At 42.7% G+C, this 10,027-nt stretch overlaps 1 protein-coding gene and 1 long non-coding RNA gene across 2 annotated transcripts in view; one reads left to right on the plus strand and one right to left on the minus strand.

Moving 5' to 3' along the window:
- The window catches only part of LOC134456856 (zinc finger protein 84-like), a 179,274-nt gene that overhangs the window by 15,866 nt on the left and 153,381 nt on the right, over positions 1 to 10,027 (minus strand). The gene's annotated exons all lie outside the window — the stretch shown is intronic.
- LOC134458139 (uncharacterized) lies at positions 3,915 to 6,784 on the plus strand. Its single transcript, XR_010036540.1, has 6 exons — positions 3,915 to 4,055; positions 5,124 to 5,171; positions 5,379 to 5,437; positions 5,822 to 6,252; positions 6,403 to 6,447; positions 6,681 to 6,784. It is a non-coding gene; the product is annotated as an uncharacterized LOC134458139 (long non-coding RNA).

Below are 10,027 nucleotides of genomic sequence, written 5' to 3' on the forward strand. Positions count from 1 at the left end.
TATTATTATAATTCTTAAAATTCGCATTACCGCTTGACACTTCCAAAAACAACGCGGAAGAAACTTAAGATAAAAAATTGAATGATATCACAAATACAAAATAATACATTGGAAGTAGAGCCCACGTCTGCTAAGAGAAGAGAGGTCAGGAGAAAGTTTGGAGCGGTTCTTTGTAAAGAGGGAGGTCTCGGAGCGCGGAGTGGCTCCCGTGCGAGGAAAGAAGAGAGGCGGGCGGGGCGCATGTTGCGAACAGGGCTATGCTGGGTCAGGTGCTGCCTGTGATATCCCAAGCACCCGGCTCATGTAGGCTATGCATGCAAGAGGATGTCATTTCAACCGCAACAATGCGACGACCAGAGCACACAATCACACGTTGAACCACTCAAACACATAGCCTATGCACGCACACAACTGTTGCAGGCAGCACATTATTCCATAACCAGACACAGTTTAGCCACAGTCCATGAAGGCTGCTACCAAGCGCACCTTGAAAAATCTGAACTCTGTTTCGACAATTAAGCCATGGACATATGCTGCTGTAGTCCTCTAGAGAAGAAAGAAAACCTATTTGTGTGGTGGGATAGCCGATCCATGGCCACAGTAAAATACAACCCGTGAAGACAATATTAAAATATCAGCTTCACAACGGCAATAACATAGGCTAGTTAAGATGCAGTTTAAAGCTAACCACAGTCAGATCAACAACTTAGCATGTCAAACGTGCACCTTATGTGATCACGACGAGGGTCAAACGTATTGCCAACAGACGAGGACAGCCATCCCATGCTATACATATGAAGCCAATAGAAACTCATAATAGCCTACATAGGCTAGTCCTAGTTTGTAATCAAAGTAAATTGTTCCTTTACAACAAGTTGCCGCGGCGGGCATGAGGAATTAGCTTTCCTACCAGTCTCGACAGCTATCCATTCCATGATTTCTCGTCAGTCCAGATGCGCATACTCCTTGATGTTTTAAGTTTGCAACTGTTTTTAAAGACATTGACTTCAGTGATTTTATTTTCTGTCATCATTGACGCCAGGTCTATTCTATGTAGCCGGTTCGGCAACTCGGCATGTTCGAGTGCATGTCTGGCTCTCTAGCATTATGCTATAGAATTTGACATAAGGTAACATTGTATCAATTGTTTCGGGGTGAACGCGCTGCGTAGCAGCAGAAAGTAGTCAACATAGCCATAGGCTGCGGGGACGGATTGATGGTTCATGTCAGGAGCATCAAAAGCAAAACAAAAAAAACCTTTTTATTTCCTCTTCAGTTTCTCAGTTTTTTCGTACACTAGTAGAATATATAAAACATATTGAATATATTGTTTTCCTTCAGTGAAAGATTTTAGGTTCTGGACAAAAAATGGGCGGACCCAGGACCAAATTGGGTGGGCCCAGGTCCACCCTGGCCCACCCATAACGCCGTGCCAGAGATAGAGTGTCTGCACTGACCGTCTGTGCTGCTCCAGCTGTTGCTGCAGTGTCTGCACCTCATCCCTCAGTGCTCTGATCACCTGTTGGGGGCAATGAGAAGAGACAGGAAGGGTGAGAATTATATAATATTTCCCAAAATTAATGGTTCTTCATACATGTGACGTTGTGACATGTGGCGTTGATATGTTTTAGGGAAGTAGTAAATTGACCCTAACCTTGCAAGGGTTAGTTGGTGAATCTCAATGTGAACGAAGAAAGGTTCATAGGCCTACTATTTTTCTCAAGCAAAAATTCGTTTTGGGTCGAGGGTAATTTTTTTTTTTTTTTAATGTAATGGTCTCACCTTGTTCGCCTGAGTGAGTTTGTTGTCTTTCTCCTCAAGTCTCTTCTGGAGATCTTCTACCTGCAGTCTCAGGGTCTGGCACAACTCTACTTCATCAGCCTGTAACTGCTGCAAATGAACTTCATTTTCCTGTAACGTCGACTCGAAGACCCACGTACTACAATCTGGATTCTGTAAGCAAATTCGCAAAGCACGGCCTCGAAAAGGAACATTGTTTTCCCAATTGCTCCAATTGTATACGTGTGTAATAACGCATAGATTTATTATTTTCATCAAAACGTCGGTATACGTTCTGATCCACAATGAAGTGCATACCATGAAAGTGACAATTAACTAAAGAAATATTAGACATTGGGAAGTTCCCGTGATAACCACCACAACTTACCATGTTTGCTTAGGTCATCACCAGCCTGGCCGCACTGTTTTCTGCAGCATAGCGCAGGATAGTTGCAGAATCCTTCTCTCTTCCAAATCTAGAACTACGCTTGTTGCAAATGTTTAGCTGTCTTGTTAATGTGAAAAACCCAAGACTATGGTTGTGTGTTGCATCCAAAAAAAAACTTCAGGGACATGTGTATTTTCTATTTTCCAGAATGAACTGGCGAAGAAATCGTAATATGTCACACACACAAGATGCTGCCCCCGTGTGGTTTGGGGACATTAGGCTTCACGCACACAGTGAAATAAAGAACACATATTCTTATAGTTGAGAGGGTCTAACTAACATTTGTTAAAGAAATATCAATCACTTTCTGAATGATTTATGAGTCATAATATAATATAATATAATATAATATAATATAATATAATATAATATAATATAATATAATATAATATAGGCTATAAAGTATATTGATGCTCACTGAAATTACTATCCAAGTCAGGGGTCTTGTAGCCTCGCGAGCCATCCTACGTACTTCCGCCAAAGGATTGGCTCAAATACGAAATGAAATGGTAGTATTATGGGATGGTCAGGACCAGGCTAGGGGTCTTGTGGATTGAGCTACCATAGGCCTGCATACATTTGATTTCAGTACATTTTTCAGGAAAGAAAAGGCCAAAAAGCTATGCCAGCATACATTATTACCCATCATTGACAGGCAAGCTGGCTGTGACATCTAGCCCTTCGAACAATTCTAAACCCAATGTGGCCCTTGAGCCAAAATAATTGCCCACCCCTGCTTTAGATGAAGGGAATGCTTTTGTTCAAAGTCAAACACACTTTGGCAGGACCTAGAATAGAGAAACCAATTGTAGCCTCATTTTCTTGTTCTCTTGTCATTTGCTGGTGATTCCAAAAGTCAAAACAAAGTGTGGAGAGGCAGCCTTTAGCTTCTATGATTCAAAGCTTTGGAACCAGCTTCCAGATGACGTAAAAAGCGCACCCACTATTGATAGCTTTAAATCTAGACTCAGGACAAAGCTGTTCTTATTTTTTTTATTTTATTATTATTATTATCTTATGTTTTATCTTAATGTTCTAAATGTTCTTTTACTCTAATTTATTTCCTTCTTTCTTCCCTGTTTCCTCTCTTTTTGCAGTTGTTAATTTTGTGAAGCACATTGAGTTGCACCTGTGTATGAAATGCGCTATACAAATAAACTTGCCTTGTCTTGTTCTCAGCTGACAGGAGTGGAACCTGGTGCTGCAGCCCATCTGACTCCAGGTTCAAGGTGCTGTACGTTCAGAGATGCTCTTATGCATACCTTGATTGTAACAAGTGGTTATTTACAACCGTATCACGCACCAGTCGTAAAGTCTTCACGAAAAAAATGGGGGAATTTCTGGGGGAAATTATGTACAAGGACGTGGTGAATTCACGATATTGCCCGTGTTTCGTGGTTGATTTACGGTTTCAGTCTCGTGGTTGATTTACGATATGCATTGAAAACTACGTGGTTGATTTACGATATGCATGCGTTGGCATTTGCGTTGGCATTTTTGCACAGGGGCGGGGACGGCCGCGACAGAACCAGAACCAGGGAACGGCAGCTTTTGTGATATGCACCGGAATTCTCATCCGCCTTGTACAGGGTACAGTGGGGCCTGCAGCCCCTGTCAGGTCGAGTTTGAGCTACAGAGATTGACAATCACTGTTCGTTTTGCGACAGAGATTTGCAGGCAGCTACAGAGATTTGACCAATCGCGTTTCGAGTTGCGACAGAGATTTCAGTGGCACTCCGCGTCAGTTACGGGCCGACGAAACGACAACACAAGCGGGACTTTTCAAAAGTACTGGATGGATTTTACTGCAGCTATCACTCAATTGACGGTAAGCTTTCGATGTAAATGCTTAAATATACATCTCGTTTGCTTTACAACTTGACTTTCAGTCGGAGAGCAAACATTTAACCACCTCGGGACAACCAACTAGCTCATCTGGCTAATATTTTAGCTTCAAGCTAACGGAACTCACTTCGTAATTTTCTGTTTATTTCAGACGTTGTGTTTATTTGTCACACTGTACAGTACTAAGTTATGGGCAGACAACGTGTAGGTAAGATGTTAACATGACAAGGGTGTTGAACATTTCTTATTTTGAAAGCTACACGAAGGCAATGGCAATAGCAATTACACTAAGGGCTTGCTTCCACTCGTTTTAACAAATCTTTGTAAAGCTAAACGTGTTGACAAGTCTTTGCAACGATACGCAGATGTTGTGATTGCTTGCTTTACATTATTGATGATGTTCGTCACGAAGCCATTAAGCAAATACCTCTTATTAATCACTACGAGGGGCTAGATAGGTTTGCTACTCGTTTGAAATATTCTAAGACTGTTATGATGACAGTCGGAGGTTTGATTGCTTGTTTTACCACGATACGATCATGAAATATGTTGTATTTACCCCATACAAGTTACACACTGGGCCAATACGTATGTTGTAAACAACGATTTCTTCCTGTGGTGTGTTGTTGTGCATGTCTGTGTGAACTGAACCGTCATTAGTGTTTCTCCATGACAAGGTGAATAGAATAGCAGCCTGTGTAATCATCATACAGATGCAATGATATTCAAAGCTTCAATAGTGCACACAAAAACAAACAGAGGGTGTACAGTAGGCCACATTTGCACAGTGGTGGCCCCAACACAGAGTCTGGAGGTACACAGACAAATATCTTAACAGGCTTGGGAATATGGTGGCCAGAGTGATGGAGGTAGACATGGAAATTGCAGACAACTATGTTGTAGGTGGGCTTTTTATGTATCATAAACCCTGTATCTCTCGCGTGTGTGTGTGTGAGTGTGCGCGCTTGTGTGTGTGTGTTTGTGTGTGTGTGTGTGTGTGTGGAATCTGTCAAGTCACACCTTTTGATCTTTTCTATTTTCTATGGTGAAGACCAATCAGCATCAGGACCAAGACAGCACCATGCCTCTCGAGCAGAAGGTAAGGCCAATTGCAAAAAAAAAACAAAAACATTGACTCAAGGCAAAAGATGGAATTCTGTGTGTGTGTGTGTGTGTGTGTGTGTGTGTGTGTGTGTGTGTGTGTGTGTGTGTGTCATAGAACCAAGACAGTGGCAGTGTATGTCTGTCTGCCTTTGGTTAAGGGTATCCTATGGTGTCATTTAACATTATTATTTTTTTCTGACAGATACAGAGGCAGTTTTCAGAAGGAGGGTTGATGTCACCACTAACATTTTGCACACAGTGGTAAGTAAATCACTGAACCTAAAACTGGGTGCTTTGTCCTACACTGGACCAACACATATTTCATACAGTCATTTCTTCCTGTGCTGCACACCATTGACTTAAGGCAAAAGATGGAAAGGCATGTGCGTGTGTGTGTGTCTGTCATACAGCCAAGAGAGTGGTAGTGTGTGTCTGTCTGTCTTTAGTTAGGGGTGCACACAGACAGACAGGATGTACAGTAGGCCACAGGTGCACAGTGGTGACCCCAGTACAGGACAGACGTGTCTTGTGTTTGTCATTAAAGTGATGGGGCTGATTTTGAATGTGCCATATAACCTAATCTTTCCTGTTGTGTGTGTGTGTGTGTGTGCGTGTGCATGTATGCGCGCGAATGTGTGCACACAGGTGTAAGAGATTCTTCCTTCTCAGAGTCGTAATTGGGTTGATGATCTACATGATGGTGATGGACCAGGACAGCTCCGGACCCCCTGGCTGGCAGCTCCATCCTCAACCTGCCTTCTTGCCCTTCACACATGTGCAGGTAAGGCACTTAAAAAAAAAATCCATTCTTTTAAGGCAAAGGTTGGGGAAGAGGAGTGTGTGTGAGAGAGAGAGAGAGAGAGGGAGAGGAAGAGGAAGAGGGAGAATGAGAACGAGAGAGAGAGACACCTGACAATCGTCCATCTTTCTGCTGTGGCAAGCTACAGGGCTGTTTTAAGCCCACAGGGGACCAATAGGCCATCTTGTGAGGAAGGGCAGGGAGATGACGGGAATGAGGACGATGTACACAGCAGTGATTTCTCATACACCAGTGATGAGGAAGAAACGGAGTGTAGGTACGGTGTAGAGAAACAAACATTGCATGGGAAAAACACAATGTCCAACTTACTTTGTTTTACCTCACAGAGTGTGAAGGGGCATGCTAATGTATCCCTTAGCTACTAATCTCTTCCCTTAATCATTTTCTGTCTTTGTCATCTTTCTAGTTCTTTAATCTGAGACGGTTTGGAATCATCAATCATCATTCCTTGGTAAGTGTTTTGAAAGAATACTTTGAATACCAATGTTTGATATCTTCTGTAATTACTGTAGTATGTATATAAAAGAAGTGAGTACATTTCTCACTTGTCTGCATTTTTGTAAGTGTTTCTTTAAATGGGACATTTCTTAAAATGATATTGACACAAGGAACATTAGACAGCATGAAGTTATAACTGCTGTATATTTACTTATTATCCCTATTCCCTCCATCATCTCCTCCAAGACACCCGCAGCTGTCTCCTTTCTCCTGCTTTCTCCAACACACCAACAGCCTCTCTCTGTCCTGCTCTCCTCTGTCTCCTCCATCCTGATCTCCAGTGCAGCAGCAGTGCCCATCCATGTCACCCCAGCAGCAGCACTGGCATTCATGCCCTCAGTAGCACCCAGGGACAGAAAAACACACATTTAAATTAAACTGTTAAAAAACTCTGTTAAGCTATTGCCATTCCACCAAGAACTAAGTGATTGCTGTGAGTTATTCAGCCAGTGGAATGTGCTGTGTGTGTGTATGTGTGTGTGTGTGTGTGGGGGGGACGGGACTTTTTTTTGTTTTGTTCCACTGCTGCATGTGTATGTTTGTGTTGTAAATAAATACTTGAATGTTTGAACATGCCTCTCGTGTGAGTTTCTTTACTTGGTAGGTTCTTGCATATGAAATGTATAGTGTGTCTTTAATAGCCTAATATTCATAGTCAATTCTTCTATCCCATTTAAAGGCTTAAAACATTACATATGAATTGCCGGTATTACTTTTCAAGGTTAAAGTCCCTCTAGCAATGCTTGGGGTTAGGTGTCCTGCTCAACGGCACTTCAGCCATGGATGGAGGTGTAGGGAGAGGTTAGGGTGGGATTAAAACCTACAACCCCATAGATAGAAAGAACACATAAAATAATACAGTAATCAACACTTTGTGACCCCCCCCCCCCCCCCCCCCCCCCCCCACACACACACACAAACACACACACACACTTTGAAAACCACTGGTCAATGTGGTGACTAGGCCTACATCAGCATCAGCATCTTTTCAGAGAAGAAAAGGTGAATAGGAGTGGTGCGTGCATCACATCAGTGGAGCATCAACGTCTGGGCATGATCATAGGGTGACCATCTGTCCGGACTTCGGGTGGACAAACCCCGCACCCTAACCACCGCCCTGTCGCAGTAGTCCTACCGTGGCTTCAAATCGCGGTGGGCGGCTTCATGTAAATTCAAAGATAGCCTACGGGCAGGAGTGTAATTACCAGCGGTGTTTTAAATCCGGAGGCGGCTTATGTCACTCCCTCCCCGTGTAATTTTAAACAGAAGTTGTAGACTACATGCATATCGTAAATCAACTCACGTAGTTTTCAAATGCCAACGCATGCATAGGCCTATCGTAAATCAACCACGAGACTCAAATCTTCTGTCGCAGTAGTCCTACCCGTGGCTTCAAATCGCCGGTGGGCGGCTTCATGTAAATTCAAAAGATAGCCTACGGGCAGGAGTGTAATTACCAGCGGTGTTTTAAATCCGGAGGCGGCTTATGTCACTCCTCCCCGTGTCATTTTATAACAGAAGTTGTAGACTACATGCATGCATATCGTAATCAACCACGTAGTTTTCAAATGCCAAATCTTAAATCTTAAATCAACCACGAAACACGGGCAATAATAAAATGAAGTGTAATCAGGCTATCAGCGGTGTGGAGTAGGGCTACGGGCATGAGTCTCCCGTGTCATTTTAAACAGAAGTTGTAGACTACATGCATGCATATCGTAAATCAACCACGTAGTTTTCAAATGCCAAATCTTAAAATCTTAAATCAACCACGAAACACGGGCAATAATAAATATGAAGTGTAATCAGGCTATCAGCGGTGTGGAGTAGGGCTACGGGCATGAGTGTAATCAGGCTATCAGCTGTGTTTTAAATCGGGAGGCGGCCGGTGTGGCTATCAGCGGTGTGGAGTAGGGCTACGGGCATGAGTCTCCCCGTGTCATTTTAAACAGAAGTTGTAGACTACATGCATGCATATCGTAAATCAACCACGTAGTTTTCAAATGCCAAATCTTAAATCTGAAATCAACCACGAAACACGGGCAATAATAAAATGAAGTGTAATCAGGCTATCAGCGGTGTGGAGTAGGGCTACGGGCATGAGTGTAATCAGGCTATCAGCTGTGTTTTAAATCGGGAGGCGGCCGGTGTGGCAGCTTTTGTTATATGCACCGGAATTCAAGCGATGCGCAAATGCCAACGCATGCATATCGTAAATCAACCACGTAGTTTTCAATGCATATCGTAAATCAACCACGAGACTGAAACCGTAAATCAACCACGAAACACGGGCAATATCGTGAATTCACCACGTCCTTGTACATAATTTCCCCCAGAAATTCCCCCATTTTTTTCGTGAAGACTTTACGACTGGCGCGAGATAGGGCTCTTATTTAAGCTACTCTTGGCTTTTTTCCCCAGCTCGAACCAGTCTGGCCAATCTCCTCTAATCTCTGGCATCAACACGGCATTTTCGGCCACAGAACTGCGGCTGCTCACTGGAGACATTCTTTTTTTGGACCATTCTCTGTAAACCCTAGAGATGGTTGTGTGTGAATATTCCAGAAGATAGTGTAGTTTCTGGAATAGGCAAACCAAGCCCATCTGGTGCCAACAACAATGCCATGTTCAGATTCACTCAAGTCACCCTTTCACCCATTTTGAGGCTTGGGTTGAACTGCATCATATCGTCTTGGCCATGTCTACATACCTAAATGAATTGAGTTGGTTCTGTGCGATTGATTGATTGGAATTTTGCTTCAATGAGCGGTTGGTAAAGTGAGCCTATTCAAGTGGCCGATGAGTGTATGATGGTTATGTGTTATTTGTCTTGCTTTAATTATTAAGTCTGTGTGCTATATGCACAATTTCAGTGCACTTTTGAATAAATATTGAACTCGTCCCGCAACTTCAGCTCAGCTTTTCATATTGGCCCACTGATAAATTCGAGTTTGACGCCTGTTGCCTAGAACAGTGACAGTGCCACTGAACACACGGATGACTGTTTTGTAAAGAGGGGCAACGCTCCCCCCGCTTCTCAGCTTGGCCAATGAAGTTATGGGTGAAGGACCACTAGCCAGGCCGTGCCCTCCTAGTGACGAGATTTGAAAGTTGATTATAATCAGGCTAGAGGACCACCATATCAATAATCTGACATGGCCAACCCAAACCCACTTGAAAACCTCTGGAATGTGAGATCAAGCAGAAGCAGCCATCCAAGAACAATGTGAAAGACTAGTGGAAAGCATACCAAAAAGCATGACAGCTGTGACTAAAAATCAGGCTTATTGCACAAAATATTGATTTCTGAACTCTTCCCTAAATTAATGCATTGCTATTATGTTGTTATTAAGTTAATATCATCTTGTTTTCTTTGCATTTTTTTAAGTTCTGGGAACATTGCACGTTGTATGTTATTTTGACCATTGTACTTTTCTACAAATAAATGCTCTAAATGAAAATATTTCCATTCAAAATTCGGAGGAAACGTAGTCAGTAGTTTATAGAATAAAACAACAATGTCTTTTCAACTC

The sequence above is a fragment of the Engraulis encrasicolus genome, chromosome 1, assembly GCF_034702125.1.
Source record: "Engraulis encrasicolus isolate BLACKSEA-1 chromosome 1, IST_EnEncr_1.0, whole genome shotgun sequence".
Lineage (NCBI taxonomy): Eukaryota > Metazoa > Chordata > Actinopteri > Clupeiformes > Engraulidae > Engraulis > Engraulis encrasicolus.